General features: G+C 43.1%; 1 protein-coding gene across 5 annotated transcripts in view; it reads left to right on the forward strand.

Moving 5' to 3' along the window:
• Nucleotides 1-23,868, forward strand: part of ZBTB47 (zinc finger and BTB domain containing 47) — a 296,077-nt gene that overhangs the window by 106,220 nt on the left and 165,989 nt on the right. For 4 of the 5 annotated variants that reach the window (XM_085628788.1, XM_085628792.1, XM_085628790.1 and 1 more), the window contains exon 2: nucleotides 10,530-10,623. The exons of the other annotated variant lie outside the window; for it this stretch is intronic. The gene's annotated coding sequence lies outside the window, so the exon portion shown is untranslated. The remainder of the gene's footprint in view (nucleotides 1-10,529; nucleotides 10,624-23,868) is intronic. 5 annotated transcript variants of the gene reach the window in all.

Consider the following 23,868-nt stretch of genomic DNA (forward strand, 5'->3'; position numbering starts at 1 on the left):
ACATTAAACCGTGATTATATAACATAAGACATATACTGTAGGTCTCATTGGATTTAACTTCAAGATATTGACAATGCACACTTCATTAAGAAGGAAGATTCATGGTCACCTTTTCTGATTTTATTATTCCACACAGGTTGCGCTCTCTTTAGGGGAAAAATATATGGCAGAAACATGTTGACCGATATCTAGGGATATATTTGTTCAATCCCTAGTCCTCTCTATTTTTAACATGGCCTTGAGGCACCCAATAAAGATTTAATGGACCCCAAGAGACATTTTTAAATCACCACTGCCCTTGCACTTTGCCCCTCAATCACCTTTCATCTAAAGCTCATCTTTAGAGAAAACACTTTAGCTCCTCCCCTTGGGGTGTTTGTAGCCCACACCTTGGTGTGAGGAGGGAGCCCATATGATGAAGCATGTCACCTAACGGTGAGTGAGGGCTCCCGTCCTGAAAGGAATTCTTCCTTTCGCTTTCTTCTTCTTTCTCCTGCTGACTTGTCTTCCTCTCCCATCACCCTAACGTATAGCCGGACGTACCATGTAGAGACAGGCCAATTTCGGGGCGAATATGTTGCCCATAGACGTCTTGTATCTGCTGATATATCTCGGCCTTGAATTTGAAAAAGTTGTTCTTCAACACCACTGTGGCACATTGAATGATAAAGTAAATGGGCGTGGTGGTCGTTCATATTTGTGCCCTGAAGCAGGCCTCAATAACCTCTATGGTGGCCTCCTGAGGGATGTTGGTATACAATGCCTCTACGTCCAGTGTCACAAAAAGGTCGATTGACTGTTGATCGTTGGTGTCCGCAATCAGGTTCAGAACATCCCATGTGTCTTTTAGGAACAAAGGGGTTTTCTAGACCAGTGGTTGAAAGGTAATGGTTGCAGAACTTGCTCAAAGGTCCAGTAGAGATCCGATGCCGGAGAAAATTGGTCTTCCTGTAGGGGCGGAAGTAGAAGTAGGGGTCTTTGGTGAAGTAGTCGCCAAAACTATGCTTTATGTTTTGTGATTCAGTCTTGTGCCTCTGCCATCATGACCATGGACTGAATGCGTTTCATCGAGGTTGTCATTTGGATCTGTGCTCATAGGGCCATTATATCTTCCATCTGCTAGTTGACATAGGCATTCTTGGTCATAGTCGGTGAAATCATCACAACTATTGTCCCGCCCTTGTCTGCCGGTTCTATTATGATCAAGGGATCCTCAGTCAAAGTTGTGACCACTATCTGTGCAGTCTCTTTCATTATGGCTTTTTCGAAAGTGAGAACCTCACTGGGTGTCATAGCTGCAATAGGTGTGAACCTCGATGCAATCCTCAATCCTGAGTCCTCGCGGTCTGGAGTGGTCCCGTCCTGAAAAAAACGCCTGAAGGTGAATCTTATGAAAAAACTGGTGAAGCCTGCTTGTGAGGCGGAATTGGTCTTCCTGAGGAGTGGACACGAATCCACGGCCTTTAAGTAGTACAGCAGTCTCGTCTTCGGTCATGACCCTTTTTGAGAGGATAATGACTTGTTTTCCTTGTCCTTCTGAATCCTGGTCTGCATGTGGGTCTCTTGCTGTTGCCAATGTACTTGTTTGTTGCCTTCTCTTTTTCTTTCTCTGCCTCTGCCCCAGCCTCTGTCTAAAAAAGTTTGGGAAAAGGGATGTTGGAAGAAGGACTGCAGTGGTTGGGGGGCATCTGGAACCCAGGGCGCCACAGCTGTGTTTATCCCGAAAAGGGGTGCATAGGATATCCGTACATGGGTGGTGGGAGGATTTGTCCACTTCGGCTCTCTTTGCTGCCCTAGCTATTCTTGCTCGAAATTCTCCCTGAAGAAAGGTGTGTCCGGGGAGATGTGGTGGAACCATCATTTGATGAGAGTCCTCCGCCGAGAGTCTGGTCATTTTCTCTTGTATATTGGAACACCTTCTCTTTGTCGAACTCTTAATATCCTTCTGCAGCTTGGATATCTTCTGTTGCATTCGATAATCCTTATGCTCGTTCATCTGGGCATTAATTTCAGAGAGCTATGATTTAAATGCTGAGATGCTTATCCCGGCCTTCAATGCAATGGAATCCTATACTGCACATTACGGTTTAGGTGTGGGGTAGGGTTATACACCCTTTTTTTCTTAGGTCCTGAAGAAGCACCACCGATACTTTTTGGGCCATTAGGAGCAGAATACGTTGACCTGACCACACCCACAGACTTGAGGCTACTTGGATACATTATGCCCCCACAGTAGCCCTGACCTATTTAGGGTTTTTTAATCCTGCCAAGAGAGCCATCACATTAAAATCTAATCTGGTATATTTTAGACAGTTTTAAGTTTCCTTTACTTCTCTATACACATTCACTCCACCCCATATATTTAGGACGCCCTCACTGACACCTCTCATTAAACTGCAAGAAATATTAAGACCTCCGCCAAAGAGACCCTTCGTGGGGCCCATAGGGCATTGCAGCACCGGCCCTGCAAAAAGCACGCCTAGAGATGTGTGATGGCACCAAGAAATAATCTTTAGAATTTCCCCCCCTTGTTTCGTCCACTGTTATATCCTCTTTGCTTCCTGATAGGAACAGTGCCTCCACTGCTTGCTGCATTTTTTTTTTTGAAGCCTAGTTACTGGAACTTTATTGTCTCCTAGTCCCCCTTCTCTTTTGTTTTGTATAGACATTTAAAGCCATATATTTATTTAGAAAGCTGGACTGTATGAAACATATTATCTATAGGTTAATAAAAAAATCTGAAAAGTTGGGAGGCAGTACATTGTCCTCTGGCTGATAACACTATCGACTTTTATGCCCCATCACTACCCTTCTGCTGAAGAGCAAGTGTCAGAACATCTCTTCACCGTATTGTTGCTTGTTAACACTTTGTTTTGCGTGCTTCATTTCAATTAATTTCCCATGTTATCCTTATGATATCATCAGTATTATAATAAACCTTCATCTCGGTAATAAGAGCTTCATTTGGGGACATGTATCTTCCTTCTGGTTGGTCTCTTGAATATGACCCTGGCAGGACAGATGCAAAGAAGGGACTGCAGGTAAAAGAATGCTTGGCTTTGTCCCATTACGTGCAAGTGACAGAGGAACAAAACCCCCTGCGAGATTCATAAGTAAAATTCCTGGTAAGGGAGAAGCTCCAGGATTTAAACTAGAAAAGGCATCATTATAGAAACTACAAGAATTTTCACAGATGTACTATTGCTTACTTATTTTTGGAGTATGTTATTTTACACTGTGAGAATTGAAAATTAACCTCAAAGCAAATCTTGTCTGTCAATAAATTGCAAAAACTCTCTGATGTGGTTTATAACTCATCAAATAATAACAAACATGTCATAAACCTTCCCTAATTTATGCTGGTGTGTTATCCAAGAGAAATAACTGAATTAAGATACATGGGAAGCGGATACATATATTAAATGGTTTGTAGCAATATGGATAAAATGTGGTCCAAACTTTATTGTACTTCAAGAGCAGTTTCTTTTAAACAAACCTAGTTTTAATTCTATAATAGACAATTTATAACACCAGTTATGTAACATAAATCTAGCAATATTTCTTCAGAAGCCTGTTGGTTTTGTTCAGACGTTACAGCTACATTTATTCATATGATCTATTACTGTCCTATAGTGTACTGTTTTTGGACTAAGGTTTGGACCCTTATTAATGAGATTGCCAATACAAATGTTCCTTTATCCGGTCTCAATATTGTATTGAGAAGCCTGATTCGAGATTGGAATAAATTACTAGTTAAAGGTAAATTGTTAGATTTAATAATTTATTTTGTGATTCAACAGATTTCCTCAAATTGGAAAGACGTTACACAACTTTCATATAAAGCATGGTGGAAGGGCATCTGTTACAATCATAAAATGTATTTAGTTCAAATTACATCAGAAGTCTCAAATTATTTGGACTGTTTTTGCTAATTGTTTATCTAGGCCTCAGCAGAAAATAGTTTAAGTCCTGCTTTTATGATTAACACTTTTGAACCTTTCTAACATCACTTATTAGTCCAATATGCATTTTCACATTACTTCCACTAGTATCATTAGATTGATGGTTTCTTTGTTGTTAATATTTGTATAATTCATCGATTGTATCAATATGAATATATCACTATTTAGTTGTATGTGATTTCTCTTCGATGCCTATCTTATACCCTTTGCACGATTGTATATTTTATTTTTATTTGTCTTAACTCAAAATTATTAAATGCCTTCTTCAGATAATTTTATGTTGTCATGATCATTTGCATATTGAAATGTTTTCAAACTCTCATCATATTGTTTAATATTTTATGTCCGGTTTTACTTGGGCATCGTGGTAGATAATCGTTTTTCTGAGAGTTTCTGCTTCTATTGTTACTGTGGAAAACATAATACTTTGTTCTTGGTCAATAACGCATGTTTAAACAAAAAAGCAAGTCTTGTCAAGCAATAACACTTTCAATATCTTCAGCACAATGTCGATAGATTGAAGTATAGACCAAGGCAGATACAGTCACAGATTGCAAACACAAACAATTATACGTTAAGCTAGAGAACCTAATAATTGTAATCACCTTGAACATTATTTAAATAAAGGTCAAGCTAAATATAGCCCTATTTCACGTTTTGATCAAACATGTGATTTTAACAAATCTTCAGTGTCACTGTATTTCATATTATTTCTATCAGTTAGATTATCTAACTCATTTGTGTGGAAGATGAAGTTAAATATTTAGATAGGGATCTAACACATTGCTAAAGCTTATTTTTAGAATTTCAGGGCACTTGAACCGATGTATGCTTTTTTAACTCAACATATTTTGGTAATGCACACTAAGCCACACTTGTTCCTTGTTTAGAGTAGCTTACCCTTGCTTTGAAACTTTAAAGACACATTTTGTGATGGTTACTTACATCTACTTCAAAAGATAAACACAATCAAAACACGTATTTATAGATTAAGATCAGTAAACTGGGAATTATGATATTTAATGGCTTTGATAACTTGGTAAATGGTCATGATTTCATATAAATACTATCCTCTTTTATCTTTCTATTTTTTACTTTTTGTCAATTTAGTTTAACAGAGCAGACCAGTGTTTAAAACATCCCTCCACTATTTAAGTTTTCATGGTCTTGGCATTCAACTTGCACATACCCCTACAACAAGTATAATTGTACTGTAGGGAAAAGCCAGCAGTTAACGCGACTAACACCATTTAAGGCGGCTCCATTAATTTAACATAGGATTTTTTTATTCTCATAAATGCTAGAAAATGTTGTAAATTTGTGGTGATTACCTGTGTGGTTATTTGATTTCTCACATCTATGTGTACAGAAACAATATTTCTCCGCCGTTGTATGGGAGCTAAATCTTACATAAACACTATTAGCTTACTCCTCTTATAGTTTTCACTAACTGTATAGCTTTTGCCCAGTATCGATGTTATTGTGCTTAGCGGTTCAACAAGGACTGATGTTAGTCGCCTCTTTGCAGGGAGCAGATGATGGCCATTAGTAGAGAGCCATTTGAGAGCTGGTTTAGTTGTCTGTATCTTTGTTAAGTTAAATTAAATTCTAGAATTAAAAATGCTATCTGATTTCATTAAAATGATTTCCTGCCCATGTGAATGGACATTATTTAGTCTCATATTCAAAGCGCTCAAAGCCGAAGTAAGGAGGATAATGCAGTAGCTCGAAGTTGCCCCTTGTGTCCAATTTTAGCCAAAGGAGGGCAACAACATTTTTTAATGTTGTATTGAAGTGAAGGCCTTTATGGTAATAAACTTGTTCAACACTGTAAGCCCAATTAAAGAGGCCATTTCTCGCTTGTGGCCATCGGCATGTCACATTGTTAGAGAGAACCTCTCCGTTTACAATATGTAAATGTACTGCAGTACTAAGAGTTCATTTTCACGTATTCCAAATCATTAAACAGAAAGTAAATAGACCTCTTTCTCTAAAAGTGGATTGGTGTTACTGACAGCAATAAAAAAGTACTACTAGGTTATTAAAACATTATCTTTCTTTGATCTCCTCATCACTACAGACTTTACCTATGCAGATGTCTTAAAGTAGTTCCTGGTACACCCTGCTCCCCACTCCATGACGTAAATGCCAATGATGTTAGAGAACCTTAATTCATATATTTCTGACCCAAACAACAGGCATTAATAACAAATGTCCTGCATTTAGATCATATATTGCTAATATAAGGGTGTAGACCTGTTCTCCTTTCTAAGTTGGGACCAATGGGATGTCTCCAAGAATCTGATGCTGCATCAAGAAAATGAGTGTGGTGATAAATCAAGGCTACATCACAGATAATTTTTTCATTAGTGAATACTACTTCCATTGTGTTTTTCTTATTATGATACCTATTTTGGCTGCAATATTTTAAATGATCTATAAACACTTCTCGCGTTGTTTTTCCGCATTTGTTTTATGTGAAGGTGTGTAACTTACAGCATAGCTTTTATCCCTATTGCAGCAGAGTAGGCATGTTTCTTTTCATTTCTACTGTTGCATATTTTCTTTCTTACACCATCTGCCTCTACTTGCTGTAGCCAATGAGCACACGTAAGGTGTTTTCCCCCTACAGCATAATTTTGAAGTAACGTCACTTGACTACATGGCAAATACAGATTAGTAAAATAAGTAAATATAAAGGCAGTGACAGCCTGCAGGCCATTAGCCTTAGTATAAATACATTTTTGACTCACATCTGCAGGAGTCTGTTTCAAGTCATCCCCAGTGTTGTTTAGATTACCTGAAGTCTTTGTTACAAGGCACTTACTTGTCTTACCCACTTCATTGTGTTGCATATCATCTGAGCTCTTCTTACACCTGTGCTTCAAAAATAGCAAGTTTTGCTTTGCGATAAGTGTAGCCCCATGGAAAGAATGCAATATCCACATTATTGTTAAAGCGAGTCAGCCAGTTGAATTATTCAGTTCATCTTGTTGAATAAATAACTTTGGTGTCAACAGACTCGCGCCACAAATGGATATAAGGTAAACATTTTCCTTCACAAGTATATCATAGGTACCCCAGTAGAAGACATAATTTGTAACACATCTTGATCGTATGTCGACTATAACAATGTTACCTTGGCTTTATGAATGTGGGTTTCCCTTGAAGAATGCTTTGTTTTATCGGTGGCTCAAGGGCAGCATAGTCGGTATGCAAGATCATTACATATACTTAGCATGTCTCACAACTGATACTTTCCCCTTCAGATGCAGGTAGGCAAGTTTTTCCCCTACAGCCAGCAAATTGGTGTCCTGTTCGAGTAGGCACTTTGTGGTCAGGAAACAGGGTTAGTGAACTCATCCCCCTCTCTGTGAAGTCCCTAGGTCAATGATCTTTTTTTCCCCATAAATTATTTTTTATTGGTTTTACGTATGAGAACAATTCTGCGCAAACGGCACCCATTACAGCTATTATGCATCACTGTTATACAGGAAATTAAACACAGTCAACACCATTACAATCCTTGCCAGCACAGGAACACACTGTACATTAATTTGTAAGGAACATATGTGTCCTGTCCCCTCCATTAACCGTGGCTAGGGTAGCGCTGTCGCCCATGTCGTCCAGCCCATAGTATGCCCTCCACCATCCCCAGATCTTACGGAATTTATGTAGCCATCCACTACTATGATAAGTCACCTTCTCTGCTGCCATATAGAGATCCATCCCACAACACCATTCCTGCAAGCAGAACATCTCCAGTATACCCCAATACATTGCAATATCCCTTTTGTCCGCAACCAGGCCTAATGCACTAAAATGAGTTTGGTACGGGGGAGGTCTACATCGTTAGGGATCCCCAGTATTAAAAATTCCATTGGGAGTTGTTCCTTTAATATGTGTGACAGCTCGCTAATGATCTCTGTCCAATATATCTGTATTCACTGTGTGAATAAAGGAGCCTATTTCCTTTGTAAACCGTAAGCATGCAGGTGAGGGGGCCTCACCCATTATATGTCAATTCTGGCGGTCGTAGTAAGCCCTGTGCAATATTTTGAACTGGAGAAGGCCTAGACGCGCTTTGATAGCCGCTTCTCTGGGATGCATCAAGGCTGTCTCCCAATCAATGTCTTCCAAAGCACCCAGGTCCCGTGTCCATCTCTCCCACAGATGTATCAGTGTGTCCGGCATATTATTATAGTCCTGCATGTTTTTGATATGGCGCCCTTATCTAATGCCTCCATTAGAATACGCCTTTCAAGTGGGGCGTGTTCCAGGATATCCTCCATATCTATTGCCTGCACCTGCCAAACGTGATGTAATTGTGCATATTTTAAAAACTGGGTATGCTGCAGGTGGTATTCCCGCTGCAACTAAGGGGACAACATAAGTGTGCCATTTTCGAGTATATCACCGATTGTGGAGATGCCAATTCTATCCCATGCCTTAAATCCACTTAGTCCAGAAATGTTACCCAGCCATCCCTTCTAGAGTGGTGTCTCACGGGTTACCTTATGTGCCCATCCCAGTGTTCTAGTGGCCTTGTGCAATGCCTGTATGGCCGCTTGTGTTGTGAGTGTCAATACCTGGGCACCTGCACCCCCATATAGATAATGTAGGTGCATACGCTTCTCCAGCCCTGCCTTTTCCAGACAAAATGTTGGCTGATCTTGTGGGGAATATAGCCAATCATTGATGGCAATTAAGTGAGACGTCCAGTAGTTGCCCTTAATATCGGGTAGAACTAGGGCTCGATTGTATTGGGACCGCTGTAAGGTGTGGAGCGACACCTGGGGTTGGCCAGCGCCCCACAGTAGTGTCCGCAGCCCTCTTTTGACTTTAGTGAACACTGATGGAGCTACAGGTTAATAGGTATTTTGAAGTGCATACAGCAATTTAGGTGAGGTGATCATTTTGAATAAGGCAGCACGACCCATCAGTATGAGGGGGAGACCCCTCCAACTGTCTATATTTACTAGGAAATTTGTGATAACTCTTCCAACATTACGCTTAGCACAAATTTCCATGTGGGCAGTCATAAAAATTCCTAAAAATAGGAAACCCAATACCAATAACCAGAGGCCCTGTTTCAGGGGCAATGCCGGTACAGCGTTCTGTAGGACATAAGACACTGATTTATCCCAATTGATGTTATATCCAGAGTGGGCCCCAGATTCCGCTAACACCTCGAAGAGGGCCGGAATGGTGACATCTGACACAGAGGAGCGTATCGTTTGCATAAAGAGACCGTTTTTCCTCCTTTGTGTCCTCTGGTGTTATATGGAAGCTGTGCATATTTGGATGTTATCTGATCACGTAGGCCAGTGATTCAATTGTGAGGGCAAATAGTAAAGGGGAGAGAGGGCATCTCGCATGGCCCCTCTTCTATGGGAAATTCTTCTGACAAAATGCCATTTACTTGGACCACGGCTATCGGATTCTTCCCCATCCCCTAAATTATGGACCAAAGTCACATTTGGAAAGTATCTGTTCCAAGAAGGGCCAATGAACTGTGTCAAATGCTTTTTCAGTATCTAACAATAAAAACGTGTAGGGAAACTGGCGGGTCTGTATTGTGGTCATCCATATGTGTGTTGGTCGCAAGTTGAGATGAGTCCATCTGCCGGGCATTAATCCTGATTGGTCGCGATGTATCAAGGAAGTAATGAACTAAAGGAGTTGTGTCGCTAGAATAGTAGCCAGTATTTTTGTCTCTGTTTTTAGTGGGGAGATAGGGTGATATGATTCACATCTATCTTTGGGTTTGCCCTCTTTAGGGAGGACCGCTATTGTTGCTTTCCGGAGGTCCAATGGCAGTTCCCCTTTCTCTTCCCCCTCCTTAACCAGGTTCAGGAGATGAGGTCCTATCAGGTTCGAGTTCCATTTATAGAACTCCACAGGGATGCCATTTGGTCCCAGCGTTTTCCCCATCCGCAGCCTAGATATGGCCTACTGTACCTCAGTCAACATAAATTCTACCTCGAGGGGCTCACAATCCTCTTCTCCCTGAACTGACATGGTAATCAGAGCAAGATATGAGGCAATAGCCTGAGGGTTATGAATCAGTCTAGCAACATAGAACTGTTGATAATACAGCGAAAACTCAGCCATTATCGAAGTATTGGTTTCAAGTTGTCCCCCCGACTGACTGCTAATGGTGTGGACCCATCTGGCATTTCTTTCCCGGCGTCCAAGCCACACAAGCAGCTCGACAGACTTATCACTGGTTTCATATATATGGTGCAGGGAAGCCGTCATTTGTTGTTTGTCTTTCTCTTGTGCGAAATCTCTGTATTCTGTCTGGTATGTCGCTATCTTTCTTATCCTTAATGGATCTATGACCAATTCTGGGGACCTTTCAAGTTGCTAGATCTTGTCCTCTAGTGCCTCTAGTACGGCCCTTTCCTGGATTTTTTTGGGGTAACCACATTTTGGTCTCTCTCGAGAAGCACCATTTTGAAGGCCTCCCATAGCACTATCCGGGAGTTTACTGTATGTTTGTTTTCTTTGAAATAGAGTTCTGTGTCAACCCTGAAACCCTTTGCTACCTCTCTTTCTTTTAAGGTCCTACAGTGAGCTTCCGGCCAGCAGCTGTTCCTTCTCTCAGCTGCCCCATACGGACAAGATAAGGCAAGTGATCTCAGAGGCCCCTCAGCAGGTAATCAGTCTGGAAAACTTTCATCACCTCATCCTTGGGTACAAAAACGTAGTCCAATCTGGAGTACACTGTATGTGCGCCTGAACATTAAGATTATGCCCGTATTATAGGATGATGTTGATGCGAAAAACCTTGCAAGCACAATATAGTGGCAAATTGTGCTAGGCAGGACTAGTGGGGCACCTGTAATGGGTTCCAGAGCTATTGAGAGTTGGGACCATCACATCATTAAAGTCTTCCCCTACAATGTGATGTGACGAGGTGGATTCCAACAGTATGTCCGTAACCTTAGTGAGGGTATGTGCTTGCAACCGGGGCGGGGAATGTACACTTAATATCATCATGGCGGTCCTTCCCCAAGTGCCCTGCACTCCAACATAGCGTCCCAGAGGATCTACCTAGGGTTTAGACACTGTGAAGGGGGGGGTTCTTTCTTATCAGTATTGCCACTCCATGGGCTTCGCTAGGGAAGCTGGCATGAATCAAAGTGGTGTATGCTTCTATTCCAAGAAACATACAATAGGTCCCTTTTGAATGTGTCTCCTGAAAGAGACCAACATCTGGCTGTAGCTGTCTAATATACTGGGTAACCAGACCCCTTTTGACTTAGCTGCCAAGTCAATTTATGTTCCAGGAAAGCGCAGTGAGGGGTTGCTGCATATCTGTTCTGTATGAGGCATCTGGTATTGCATATAATAATTAAGCCCCCACAGTAGCCACTAGGGCTGAACTGTGTAGGTTGTGCTAACTGTATATCGTTGTCAGTGATGTATAGCGAAATGTTAAAACTCAAGCAAAAATCATGAAAAAATACCATTTCCCATACTTAACCCCCCACCCTGTGTATCTCTCTCTCATTCTACACCTCATCCACCTTCCCAAATCAGAGCAAAAGGAGAATCTGAGTGGTCTGTAGCCCCTAAACCTGTATACCTTACAACCCTTAAATAACTTTTCTCAGCTTAATAAACCACCTATAAGTTAAAAGAAAAGAAAACAAACAGGTAAAAAAACAACAGTTAGGAGGAGGTCGGGGACACCTCATACGCTCACAAGGAAGTCTTGATGTTCCCGTTGAAGGCTATCCAAAAGAGGACCTATCTTTTTCCTTACTATCCATTATAGCGTGTCCGCTTGTAGACTTCGTATCTTCAAATGCCTAGGTTACCAAGTGGAGGTCTACCTCCAGACCCTGGGGGGCCCGGTCCTTTCCATCTTGCTCCATGTTCGTGATCTCGTTTAGCAGCAGGTGGTCAGATTCATCCCCAATGAGCAGACCCGCTCTGAAAGGTCCAGAGTAGTGACTCAGATTGATTCAATGGTGTATGCTACTTTCAATGTCTGAGCTGATTCGTAGTCTGTGTCCGACGACCTGCCGGATCTGGAGCCTTGTATCCAAACGAGTCATGGGGTTCTTGTGTGGTTTGGCCCTGGGAGCGTTGGCCCTTTGGTCTTGCCCCTTCCGCTGCATTTCTGCCCTCCCATTTCTCTGTCCCCATCTTCAGGGGTGGGCTGTCTTCCAGCCATCTCCATGCCGCCTCTGATGTCTGAAAGAAGAGAGCCCTCCCTTTGTACAGGACCTTTAGTTTTGCTGTAATTAGTAACATATGCTGAAGGTGGAGAGTCCTCAATTTTTGTCTGATGGATTCAAACGTGCATCGCTGCTTCTGTATTTCTCAAGTATAATATGGGAACACCATTATCTTGGAGTTTTCATGGTGAATTTCCCCCATACATCGCACTTCAAGCAATATCTTGTCTCTGTCTTTAAAGTTCAGAATGCGGGTGACTACAGGTCTCGGTGGTGGGGGGTGGAGGGCCTGTACAGGGCTTCACATTCAGTGCCTGATGAGCACACTCTATAATGAAACAAGTAGAGAAGTCATCTAGGAGGATGGGAGCCTTCAATCACCTCTCCAGGAAGGCCCCCATGTTTTGTCCCTCGAACCCCCTCGGAATGTTCACGAAGCGCAGATTATTCTGCCTTGCACAGTTTTCCGCATTGTCCACCCTCCAGAGCAGTACCTTTATTGTGGCCTGGAGTTCAGTGACCTCCCCACAGAGTGCATGCGTGGTGTCTTCTACCACCGAAATACTTGTTTTCACCACGGTTTCCCTGTCAGAGACTTTACGCAAGTCCTGCCTGAGCAACGTGACTTTGGAACGCACTTCACTGATTCTACCCTCAAGTGCATCTCTTGAGGAGTGGATGGCCTGCAGAAGTGCCGCATTGTCAGGCATACTGGGGGTAGGGGCACCTCCAGTCTCGGCTTGCGTGTGCCTCACCTTGCTGTAACGGTCTATCTTTCCCTGTTTAGGGTGTTTGGGGTCCTTGCCTTTTGCCATTTCCCGGCATGAGATGGGGCTGCACCACCCAGGGTAGCAGGCCTCCTTCTGGTAGGGTGTTATGCAGTATCAGAGCAGGGGCCCCTGTGACAATCCGGTCCCCTTGGTGTAGTTCTGTCCCACGTCGGCTGTAGGACAGCCCTCTTTTGGTATGCAGATCGCTATACTGTATGGTTTTCTCAGCTATTGAAAAATGGGGTGGGGGTGGATTCCCTCACCCCTATTTGCTACAGCGGAGGCATCGAGCCCTCACCCAGCCCGGTGTGTTCTCCACAATAGTGGACTTTGCTGGGTTCCCTCAGTTGTTCCACTTGTGAGTAACGTGAGGAAATAGTAATATTGGTGTCAAGGCCCCTGGAGCACATAGTGGTCAGTAGATCAGTGACTCCCTGTATGATGGTGGGGGGGCTTCCCTGTGAAGCAGGTGCCCTGCGGTCTAATATCAGCAACAATCAGTGAAGGTCTTCGGATCGGGAGTCTGTGCCACACCATTGGGGAAGGCTCCGCTGCATCACCGTGGAGGCCATCGTATGGGAATGCTGACCAACTGCTGGACATAAGGGCCACAACTCTTCGTTCACCCAGGCCAAGGGGTCCACCTGTTATTTGACTCTTTCATATGCTCTTTGTTGTGCCCAGTGGGGAACGGGCGTACCAAATGACTCCTGGAGCCCCCAGCCAGAGTTGGCCAACACCAGGCCCCTTCTTCTGCTCCTCAGTCCTGCACTAGTGCAGCGGTTTCAAGCAGGTAGTTTCCACAGAGGGGCCTTCTCTGGGTATCCAGCATTCCATGTCTCAATCTGTACACCTCCCCCAAATCCACCTGATAACTCCTGGCTTTTCTTTGGCTTTTCTCTCTAATACGGGAGAATCCCACTGGCGCGGAATGAAGAGAAAAGGGGTTGAGGCGCTCTCCGGAACATCCGAAAAAGAAACGGGTCACTGAGTTGGGAGACATTGCCTCTGTTCCTCCTCCGGTCGTACCAAGCCACTTCTATGACAAGGTGCCTCGACAGTGACCCCGGTGGTCACGATTCCTGCCACTCCAGTCCCCCTTGGTAATCAGTCATTCCAAGCACCACTCCCTCCACCGCAGCCCAGTAGTCTCTCACCTCTGCTTCAGGTCAAGGGCATAATCGTTGCAGCGGCTCAGCAGCCCTGCCGCTGCTTCTTTGCCGATATCTGGGCAGGCCGGGGTCAATGAACGGGCATCAGTACCCTCTGGTGTAAGGGCCCAGCGGTGCTGGGGTTCCCCCATGTACCCACTGTTCTCCGGATGCCCGTAGAGGATGGACACCGCCTCCCACTGCCGGCAGGGCCTACGAGGCCCTCACTCAGTTTCCCTCCGCCGCCATCATAGTTTGTGCAGCTGGCAGAATCCCGGCAGGTCACACCGGCATCAAAGATGCGTTCCGGGTGCCTGGCACACCCCACAGCTCCAGGAGTCAGTCCCCCACACTTCCTTCAGGGGCTCAGAGCAGGGTTCAGATGGCTGGAAGGTAGCAGGATAAGGAAAGCATATAGCTGGAGTTGGCGGAGCAAGCAAGTAACCCGGCTAGTCAGCCACCTTGAAGGCCTTGCCCCTCCTAAATCAGTGTTCTTAAGCTGTAATCCGCAGACTCTAGGAGGGGGTCTGTGACTCTTTTGAAATTAAATAATATTAGAAGAAGTACTTATGCAAAAAAAAGAAAAATTTTAAACTGAAAGTTTTAAAATGCTCTATACGTTTGAAGGAATTCAAAATTGGAAGCTAAAATTAAGTTGGTATTCTTAATGTGTGGAAGTAATGTGTAGTGTCTTCCCAGCCTGGGTACCCGCCAATAACACACCACTCATGGAGCTTAGTGTTGTGTTTCCTTTAAGTTAGTTGTGTACCTTTAAGTTAGCTGTGTACCTCGTGCCTACGCGCGAGGAATGTTTTCCATAGATTACTATGTTTGCTTTTAAATATATGTTCCATGCTTCAGTCGTTCATCCTGACAACCAGCATTCTGATCTGCGGTGAGCCAGGGAGAAGGACTGAAGGTGGTGTGCTCCGTCAGTGCCTATCTCATGAATAAATCCTTTGAATCATCTTAGATTGTGGATTCCTTTACTCAACAAAATTGGCGACGATTTCCTAAAGGCATCGACATACAGAACCCACATTTTCGATGGAATTTTACATTAAATTCAAATTTCTGGATTTAAAGTGTACAGTTTTCAACAAACCTGTTTTGTTTTTACTCTTCGAGGATTTATTTCTGTATTGGATTTTCACTTCAAGGAACTTATTTTGGCAGTGTAATTGAATTGCTCCTTCGGCATAGCATTTGTGACGGGCTCCACACGTGAGTGAACAGCGTCTCGGGAATTGCTTTCAGTGCTGGATCCTTTCTCAAGGTTGTTTAATTGGCAATTTGGTCGATTTTCAGCAAAGCATCCTTTGAAAAGGACATCACGAACGAGTTGGTGGTGCGAGCCTTCTTCGAACGAACGCCTGAGCCAACTTGCTTACGTTTGATGTTACGGTACGGTAGCAGGCATCATTACGCTCCCGCATTACGTCCGTCCTCAACGTCTCCTCGTCATTAGGAGTCACGTACAAGAGTATTTACGTGACGCCATTTTGATTTATCACAAAGTTGGTGATTCAACGTTCCAGACTCACACCGTCATCTTTATTCACCGCACGCCACTACTGGTACTGTACATTTAACTCATTTATTGAGTATTTGAGGATTTTTGTTTATTATATATTATTTCATTGTACCTCAACAAAATATTTTATTTTCGTCATGGCTTCACAAAATTTTCACTATCCAGCCTCCTCAACCTTTCTGGCCTGCAGGAATTGAGGCTTGCATGAAATGGTTGGAATGGAAGGCATATTTTTAAAATTTCTTCAAAACTATTGATGAAGAGAACAAAATGTCAGCAGACAGGAAAAAAACTCTTTTCTTACATTCTGTTGGTCCTGGAGGGTTAAAAGCTTATGATCGAATACAGAAGGGAGTAGTGAGTGGTGATACTAATGAATATTTGTCTATATTGAAAGATTTTGACAATTACTTCGCTCCCAAGGTCTGCATTGGCATAACCAGGTACAAATGTTTTCATAGAAAGCAAGAACCTAATGAAACTATCGATGACTATATATCTGCCCTCAGACTCATTGTAGATGACTGCAAATTTGATCACCTACAAGATCAATTCATAAGAGACCAAGTGGTTATGCACACCAGAGACCCATCCATTCAGGACCGTTTATGGATTAATGGTGATGCGGAATGAAAAAGAAAAGCAGAATTATCCAGTCGCATTGCGAAAATACTTAAAAAAGAATCTAAAGTGGAAGACAAAACTGAAGTTACTGTCAGCAAAAGCCTACTGACAAGAACATAAAGTTTAATTCTAAGTCGTTAAAATATGATTCGTCCAAAAAGAATGAACATTTTAAATGTTATCGCTGTGATAGTAGTTCACATTTAGCTACTAGCAAATTTTGTCCCGCATTGAAACAAAAATGCTCAAATTGTAATGTTGTAGGACATTATGCCAAAGTATGTCACAAAAAAAAGTTTGCCAAAGTGAAATGTGTTGATGGAGATGAGACTAGTTCTGATAATGAAGAACATTTAGTCAAAAAACTCTCTTCTCATATAATCACAGATACTGAGAATATTAGTAGCAGTGATTATGAAGCTAGAGAATTATTTTTGCTAAATATTATTGATAAGAAAGGAGATAACAAAAAGAAACCATTGTGCTTAATATCTTTTGGTGGCGTTAATGTTCAGGTATTTGCAGATTCTGGATCCCCATACACAATAGTAAATGAAGATGTTTGGGTAAGTAAATTTGTAGACAAATTAGGAAATGATTTTACTTCCACCTGATATTCAGCCTGAAGGTTTCTCAGGGGAGAAGATAGATATGGTAGGTTATCGCTCTCTTTTATTTAGATTCAAAGGAAGAGAATCATTTGGGAAACTGTATGTGTCAAAAAAGGGCCCTTCAGTACTTGGCTGGAAAGATCAAGGAAACCTAGGTATAATACTTAACCGTAATCGTGATGATCCTGTCATGTTATTAGATGACAATACAGAATTGTGCAAGGATATTTTGAATTCGTTCCCAAAAGTATTCTGTAAGGAAATTGGTAGGATTACTGATTTTGAACACAGGATAGTTTTAAAACCTGATGCTTGCCCAAAAGTTCACAAGGTTAGGAACATACCTATTTTATTAAGAAAGGAGGTGGATTTGGAGCTTGAGAAACTTGTTAAAGCTGATATAATGGAACCTATTGAATCCTCGCAATGGATTTCTCAGATTGTTGTCGCACGACGCAGTAATGGAAAATTGAGGCTTTGTATCGATTTGAGACACTTGAACAACAATATTGTTGTAGATAAGTTTCCCCTACCCAAAATTTCTAAAATGCTTAGTTTAATTAACGATGCAAATTGGTTTTCTACTATAGACTTATCTGCTGCCTATCATCAAATTCCTCTCACTAATGACAGTAAACCCTTAACTGCTTTCATAACTCCTTCAGGGTGCTTTCAGTATAAATGTTTACCCTTTGGGCTTGCCTCTACTGCGGCGATTTTTCAAAGATTGTTGCATCAACTTTTCAGTAAATTTAACAAAGTACGATGTTTTCAAGACGACATTTTAGTTTTTGGAAAAGACAGACAGGAATATGATTGTATGCTTAAGGAAGTTTTAAGTGTTTTGGAACAAAAAGGTTTAACCATTGAACACACGAAATGTAAATTTGCTGTGAAGTCCATTACTTACTTGGGACATGTCATCAGCGGTGAAGGAGTATCTACCAAACCTTCCTTGGTGGATTCTGTGTTAAACGCTCCTCATCCTAAGAATAAAGATGAAGTACGTTCATTTATTGGGTTGGTGGAGTTCTACTCCAAATTTGTACATAATTTCTCAAGTAAGATTTTCTACATCCGCCAATTGCTCTAAAACTAAAATAAGTTTGATTGGTCTGTTGACTGTGATAAAGAATTTGAGGGTATTAAGAAATCAATTTCTGATGCACCAGCCTTAAGTGCTTTTGATCCAGAACTCAAGAATTATATCACTGTAGATGCAAGCAACAAAGGTTTGGGTGGTGTACTTTCCCAGGTCAATCAGGAGGGAAAGGAATTCATCATTGCTTATGCTTCTCGTGCTCTTTCACCAACCGAAGAGAAATTTTCGGTAATAGAAAAAGAAACCTTGGCTAGCATCTGGTCTCTTGAACACTTCAGGGCATTTGTATGGGGTAGGCCATGCATTCTTCGCACAGATCACAAACCGTTGGTAAAACGTTTGACCACTGAAGGTTTATTTAATGCTTCTCCTAGGATTGCTAGGATGTCATTAAGATTGCAAGACTACATCTACAAAATTGTTTTCGTCCCTGGTAAGGAACATGTAGTGGCAGATTTTCTGTCACGTATGCCCACTCATTTGTTAGACAGTTCTGACAATGAATGGGAGAATATTCAAGTTGCATTGGTTCATGATCAAGGTTTATCTAACATTGACAAAAATAAATGGAAAAGATTTTATGAGAAGGACAATGTATTACAGAAAATGTTTATTTTCATTACTAATGGCTGGCCATCTAAAAGTAAATTGCCAGATGAATTTAGACAATTGTGGGAGGTTCGTGATGAACTTTCTATATCGCATGGGAATATCAAGAGGGGAGACAGTCATTCCTCCTTCACAACTCAGAGATGATATTATAAAAATGTGTCATGAAGGACATGGCGGTGTAGTTAAAACTAAACAAAGGATAAAGCAATGGTACTGGTGGCCAGGAATGGATTTAGCTATTGAAAGGTCCATTAGGAATTGTGTATGGTGTGCAAATTCAGATAAAACCCTTGTTACTCTTAAACCGCCTATGGCCGAACCTATAATTCCTAAATCACCATGGCATACTGTGGCTATGGATATAATGGGACCCATTGTTTCTCAGAACAAATATGTGTTAGCCGTAATTGACCTTTTCTCAAGGTGGCCAGTCTTAAAAATTATTGATAAAGTTAATTCTGAAGAAGTTATTACATTTCTGGATTGTGTTTTCATTGGTGAGGGACTTCCTGCACTTCTTGTTAGTGACAACGGTGTCCAATTTACTTCTAAAATTGCAAACAATTACTTTGATAAAGTTGGCATAAGACATTGTACTACATCGTTGTACAACCCAAGTGGAAATGGCATGATTGAACGCTTTAACAGAGTATTAAAAAATGCCATACAATCTGCAATTAGTAACAATAGTGATTGGGAGTTGCAATTATTCAAGACTATTTGGACGTATAGAACCTCTCCACATGATGTTTAGGGGTATCACCATTTGAGGTTATGAGCGGGAGAACAGTTTGTACTAAATGTAATCCAGAATGGATGTTTGATGTTCACAAACCTTGTGTATCCATGGATGTCCTAAGGTCTAGAATTGAGAACAAGCACCTTAAAAACAAGGAGGTGTATGACCTTAAACATAATGTCAAATCATGTGACATTAGCGTGTGTACTTGGGTTAAAGTTAAAAAACCTTGGAAGGTGAAGAAAGGGGAAAGTCAGTATTCTGAACCTATGAAAATTATTAAAATTTTTCGCAATGCTGTGCAATTAAATGATGGAAAGGTATGGAATTTGAAACGCATTGTAGTTCTTAAAAGTGAAATTCATTTTTACAAAAAACTGAGGATCCTGCTTTGTCAAGAAAAGCATCTCAATATGTTATTATTGATGATGATCTTATTTGCAGTGATTCTAACAGTACCAATATCACTCAGTCTATTGTTCATGCTGATACCAATGTTAATTGTCATGCTGCTGAGGAGTCTTCTGTTGCTGGCACTAGTGGTTACTCTGCTGTTGAATCTTCCTTTGTGGAGAGCAGCATGCTTGATACTAGTGTTAGTGCTGAAGCATCTGGAACAGTGGTTGACAATAGTATTTCAGTTGATACAACCAATGTTACTGATGATGATAATAGTGCAACAGCAATTACGACTGACACAACTAATGTTACTGGTGATGATAACAGTGCACCAGCAGTTACAACTGATATTTGTATTGACGATGTTTGTGATCGCTCTGCACGCACGTGCACTAAACCGAAAGGGTTAGAAGATTATATTTGTGATGGTCAATCTAATTGAATTGTTTTTTAAATTTGTATTTTATTTTATGATTACTTGTAACCTTATTGTATTGTATTCTTTTGTATATTTATTAAGGGGGAAGATGTGTTGTGTTCCCTTTAAGTTAGTTGTGTACCTTTAAGTTAGCTGTGTACCTCGTGCCTACGCGCGAGGAATGTTTTCCATTCATTACTATGTTTGCTTTTAAATATATGTTCCATGCTTCAGTTGTTCATCCTGACAACCAGCATTCTGATCTGTGGTGAGCCAGGGAGAAGGACTGAAGGTGGTGTGCTCCGTCAGTGCCTATCTCATGAATAAATCCTTTGAATCATCTTAGATTGTGGATTCCTTTACTCAACACTTAGTAATACACGTCTTTATTCTGCTGTGTGTAACTTCAAACACAACTTTCTAAAAAATTCTTTCATGGCATTGCGCTCTGACACCTATGTTACAGCTCTACGGAGTCCTTCAGGAGCCAAAAGGATTCCATTCTAAAATAATGTAATACACTGCACCTCCCCCTCATATATATATTCTTCGTACAGAATCAATTTGGTGCATTAATTCACAAGCCTACTTGATCAGCAAAAAGGTATTTTTAATCGGCAGAAAGACGCAAGCACCACTCCCTCCACCGCAGCCCAGTAGACTCTCACTTCTGCTGCAGGTGAAGGGCAGCAGCCCAGCTACTTGTGGCATAATCGTTGCAGTAGCTCAGCACCCCTGCTGCTGCTTCTTTGCCGATATCTGGGCAGGCTGGGGTCAATGAACGGGCATCAGTACACTCCGGTGTAAGGGCCCAGCGGTGCGGGGGTTCCCCCAAGCCCCCCATGTCCCCACTGTTTTCCGGATGCCCTCCGAGAATGGACACCACATCTCGCTGCTGGCAGGGCCCGTGAGGCCCTCACTCAGTTTCCCTCCACCGCCATCGTAGTTTGTGCAGCTGGCAGAATCCCGGCAGGTCACACCGGCATCAAAGATGCGTTCCGGGTGCCTGGCACACCCTACAGCTCCAGGGCTCAGTCCCCCACACTTCCTTCAGGGGCTCAGCGCGGGGTTCAGATGGCCGAAAGGTAGCAGGATAAGGAAAGCATATAGCTGGAGTTGGCGGAGCAAGCAAGTAGCCCGGCTAGTCAGCCACCTTGCAGGCCTTACCCCTCCTAAATCAGTGTTCTTAAACTGTAATCCGCAATCTCTAGGGGGTCTGTGACTCTTTTGAAATTAAATATTATTAGAGGAATTGATAAAGTACTTATACAAAAAGAAAGGAAAATTTAAAACTGAAAGTTTTAAAATTCTCTGTTCGTATGAAGGAATTCTAAATTGGAAGCTAAAATTAAGTTGGTGTTCTTAATTTGTGGGACTAATGTGTAGTGCCTTCCCAGACTGGGTACCCGCCAATGACACACCACTCATGGAGCTTAGTAATACACGTCTTTATTCTGCTGCGTGTAACTGCAAACTCAACATTCTAAAACATTCTTTCATGGCATTGCGCTCTGACACCTACATCACAGCTCTCCGGAGTCCTTCAGGAGCAAAAAGATTCCATTCTAAAATAATTTAATACACTGCACCTCACCCTCCTATATATATTCCTCGTACAGAATCAATTTGGTGCAATAATTCACGAGCCCACTTGATCACCAAAAAGGTATTTTTAATCGGCAGAAAGACGTGTTTCGACCACAGCCGTATATATACATACACAATCCCGTTTCTTCAACCATCTTTCTTGGTGCTTTAACCCTTTTGCTAATGGGCGTCCCCCCCCCCCCCCCCTCCCCCCCGTGCTAAGCCTTTTTTGTGCTATTTGGGGTACTTTCTGCTTAGGCACCCATAACTTTCTTTCTACCAGCTTTCAGAAACAGACAGAACTTTGTCACAAAACCAAATTTTGCTACAGTTTTTGTATTTTACTGGGACATAGCCTATTTTTTCTAAATTTAGCAAGAGGTAATTTGTGTAGGTCCGTCAAGGTTTTCCTTGTGCCTACGTTTGCACCTGTAACTTCTTCTAACTATGGCAGATATTTGAAAGCAATATACTGTTACATCCACTGGACCCTTCTGGTTGCGGAGATATATAGGGCTTGTAGGTTTACCAAGAACCCAAGGTACCCAGAGCCAATAACTGAGCTGCACCGTACAATGGTTTTTCAAAGAGCTCGTCAACATCGTGAAGGAACTCTCCAACGACATCCCACCTTCGCAACACCTGTGCGACTCGCTGGCCACCTTCTTCCACAGCAAGATCGCAGACATCCACGACAGCTTCAACGCCACGATCGCCCCGACAACCACTGAGACCTCCGCCCCCACGACCACCATCCGCACCAACCGCCTGCTCTCCTGGACCAACATAAACGATGACGACACCATCAACATCATGAACACCATCCACTCCGGTTCTCCGTCATACCCATGCCCACACCACATCTTCAACAAAGCCAGCACTGCCATGGCACCCCATCTCCGGAAAGCCATCAACATTTCCTTCAAGACAGCAACCTTCTCGGAGAGCTGGAAGCACGCCGAGATCAACGCCTTACTCAAAAATCCCAAGGCTGACCCCAAGGACCTCAAGAACTTCCGGACCATCTCCCTGCTCCTGTTCCCGGTGAAGGTCATCGAGAAGACCGTCAACAAACAACTGACCCGCTACCTCGAGGAGAACAGCATCCTGGACCCCTCCCAGTCCGGGTTCCGCAGCAACCACAGCACCGAAACTGCCCTCATCACCGCCACCGATGACATCAGGACCCTACTAGACAATGGAGAGACCGCGGCCCTCATCCTCCTGGACCTGTCAGCCGCCTTTGACTCGGTCTGCCACCTCACACAATGCACACGCCTCCATGACGCCGGGATCCAAGAGAAGGCCCTGGACTGGGCCACTTCCTTCCTCTCCGGCAGAACACAAAGCATTCGCCTCCCCCCCCCCCCTCCGCTCTGAAGCCACTGAGATCATCTGCTGTGTTCCCAGGACTCCTACGCCGATGACACCTAGCTTATCCTCTCCCTCACCAAGGACCCCCACACCGCCAAAGCCAACCTCCACAAAGGAATGAAGGCCGTCGCCGAATGGATGAGGAACAGCGGATTGAAGCTGAACTCGGACAAGACGGAGGTCCTCATCCTCGGGCCTACCCCCTCGGTCTGGGACGACTCCTGGTGGCCGACCTAACTGGGAACTGCTCCAACACCCACCGACCACGCACGCAACCTAGGGGTCATCCTCGACTCCACCCTCTCCATGACTAAGCAGGTCAATGCCGTCTCTTCCGCCTGCTTCAACACCCTCCGCATGCTCCGCAAGATCTACAAGTGGATCCCCACCGAAACGAGAAGAACGGTCACCCATGCCCTCGTCGGCCGGAGGTTGGACTACGGAAACGCCCTCTACGCTGGAGCCTCGGCCAAACTCCTGAAACGGCTCCAACACATCCAGAACGCCTCTGAACGCCTGATCCTCGGCATCCCTCGCCGCAGCCACATCACACCCTACCTGAGAGACCTGCACTGGCTCCCCGTCAACAAGAGGATAACCTTCAAGCTCCTCACCCACGCACACAAGGCTCTCCACAACACTGGACCAGCGTACCTCAACAGACGACTCAGCTCCTACACCCCCACCCGCCAGCTCCGCTCCGCTGACCTCGCCCTCGCCACAGTCCCCTGCATCCGAAGAGCGACCTCCGGCGGCAGATCATTCTCCCACCACGCCGCCAAGACCTGGAACA

Source organism: Triturus cristatus, chromosome 10 (genome assembly GCF_964204655.1).
Source record: "Triturus cristatus chromosome 10, aTriCri1.1, whole genome shotgun sequence".
In the NCBI taxonomy this organism is placed as follows: Eukaryota; Metazoa; Chordata; class Amphibia; order Caudata; family Salamandridae; genus Triturus; species Triturus cristatus.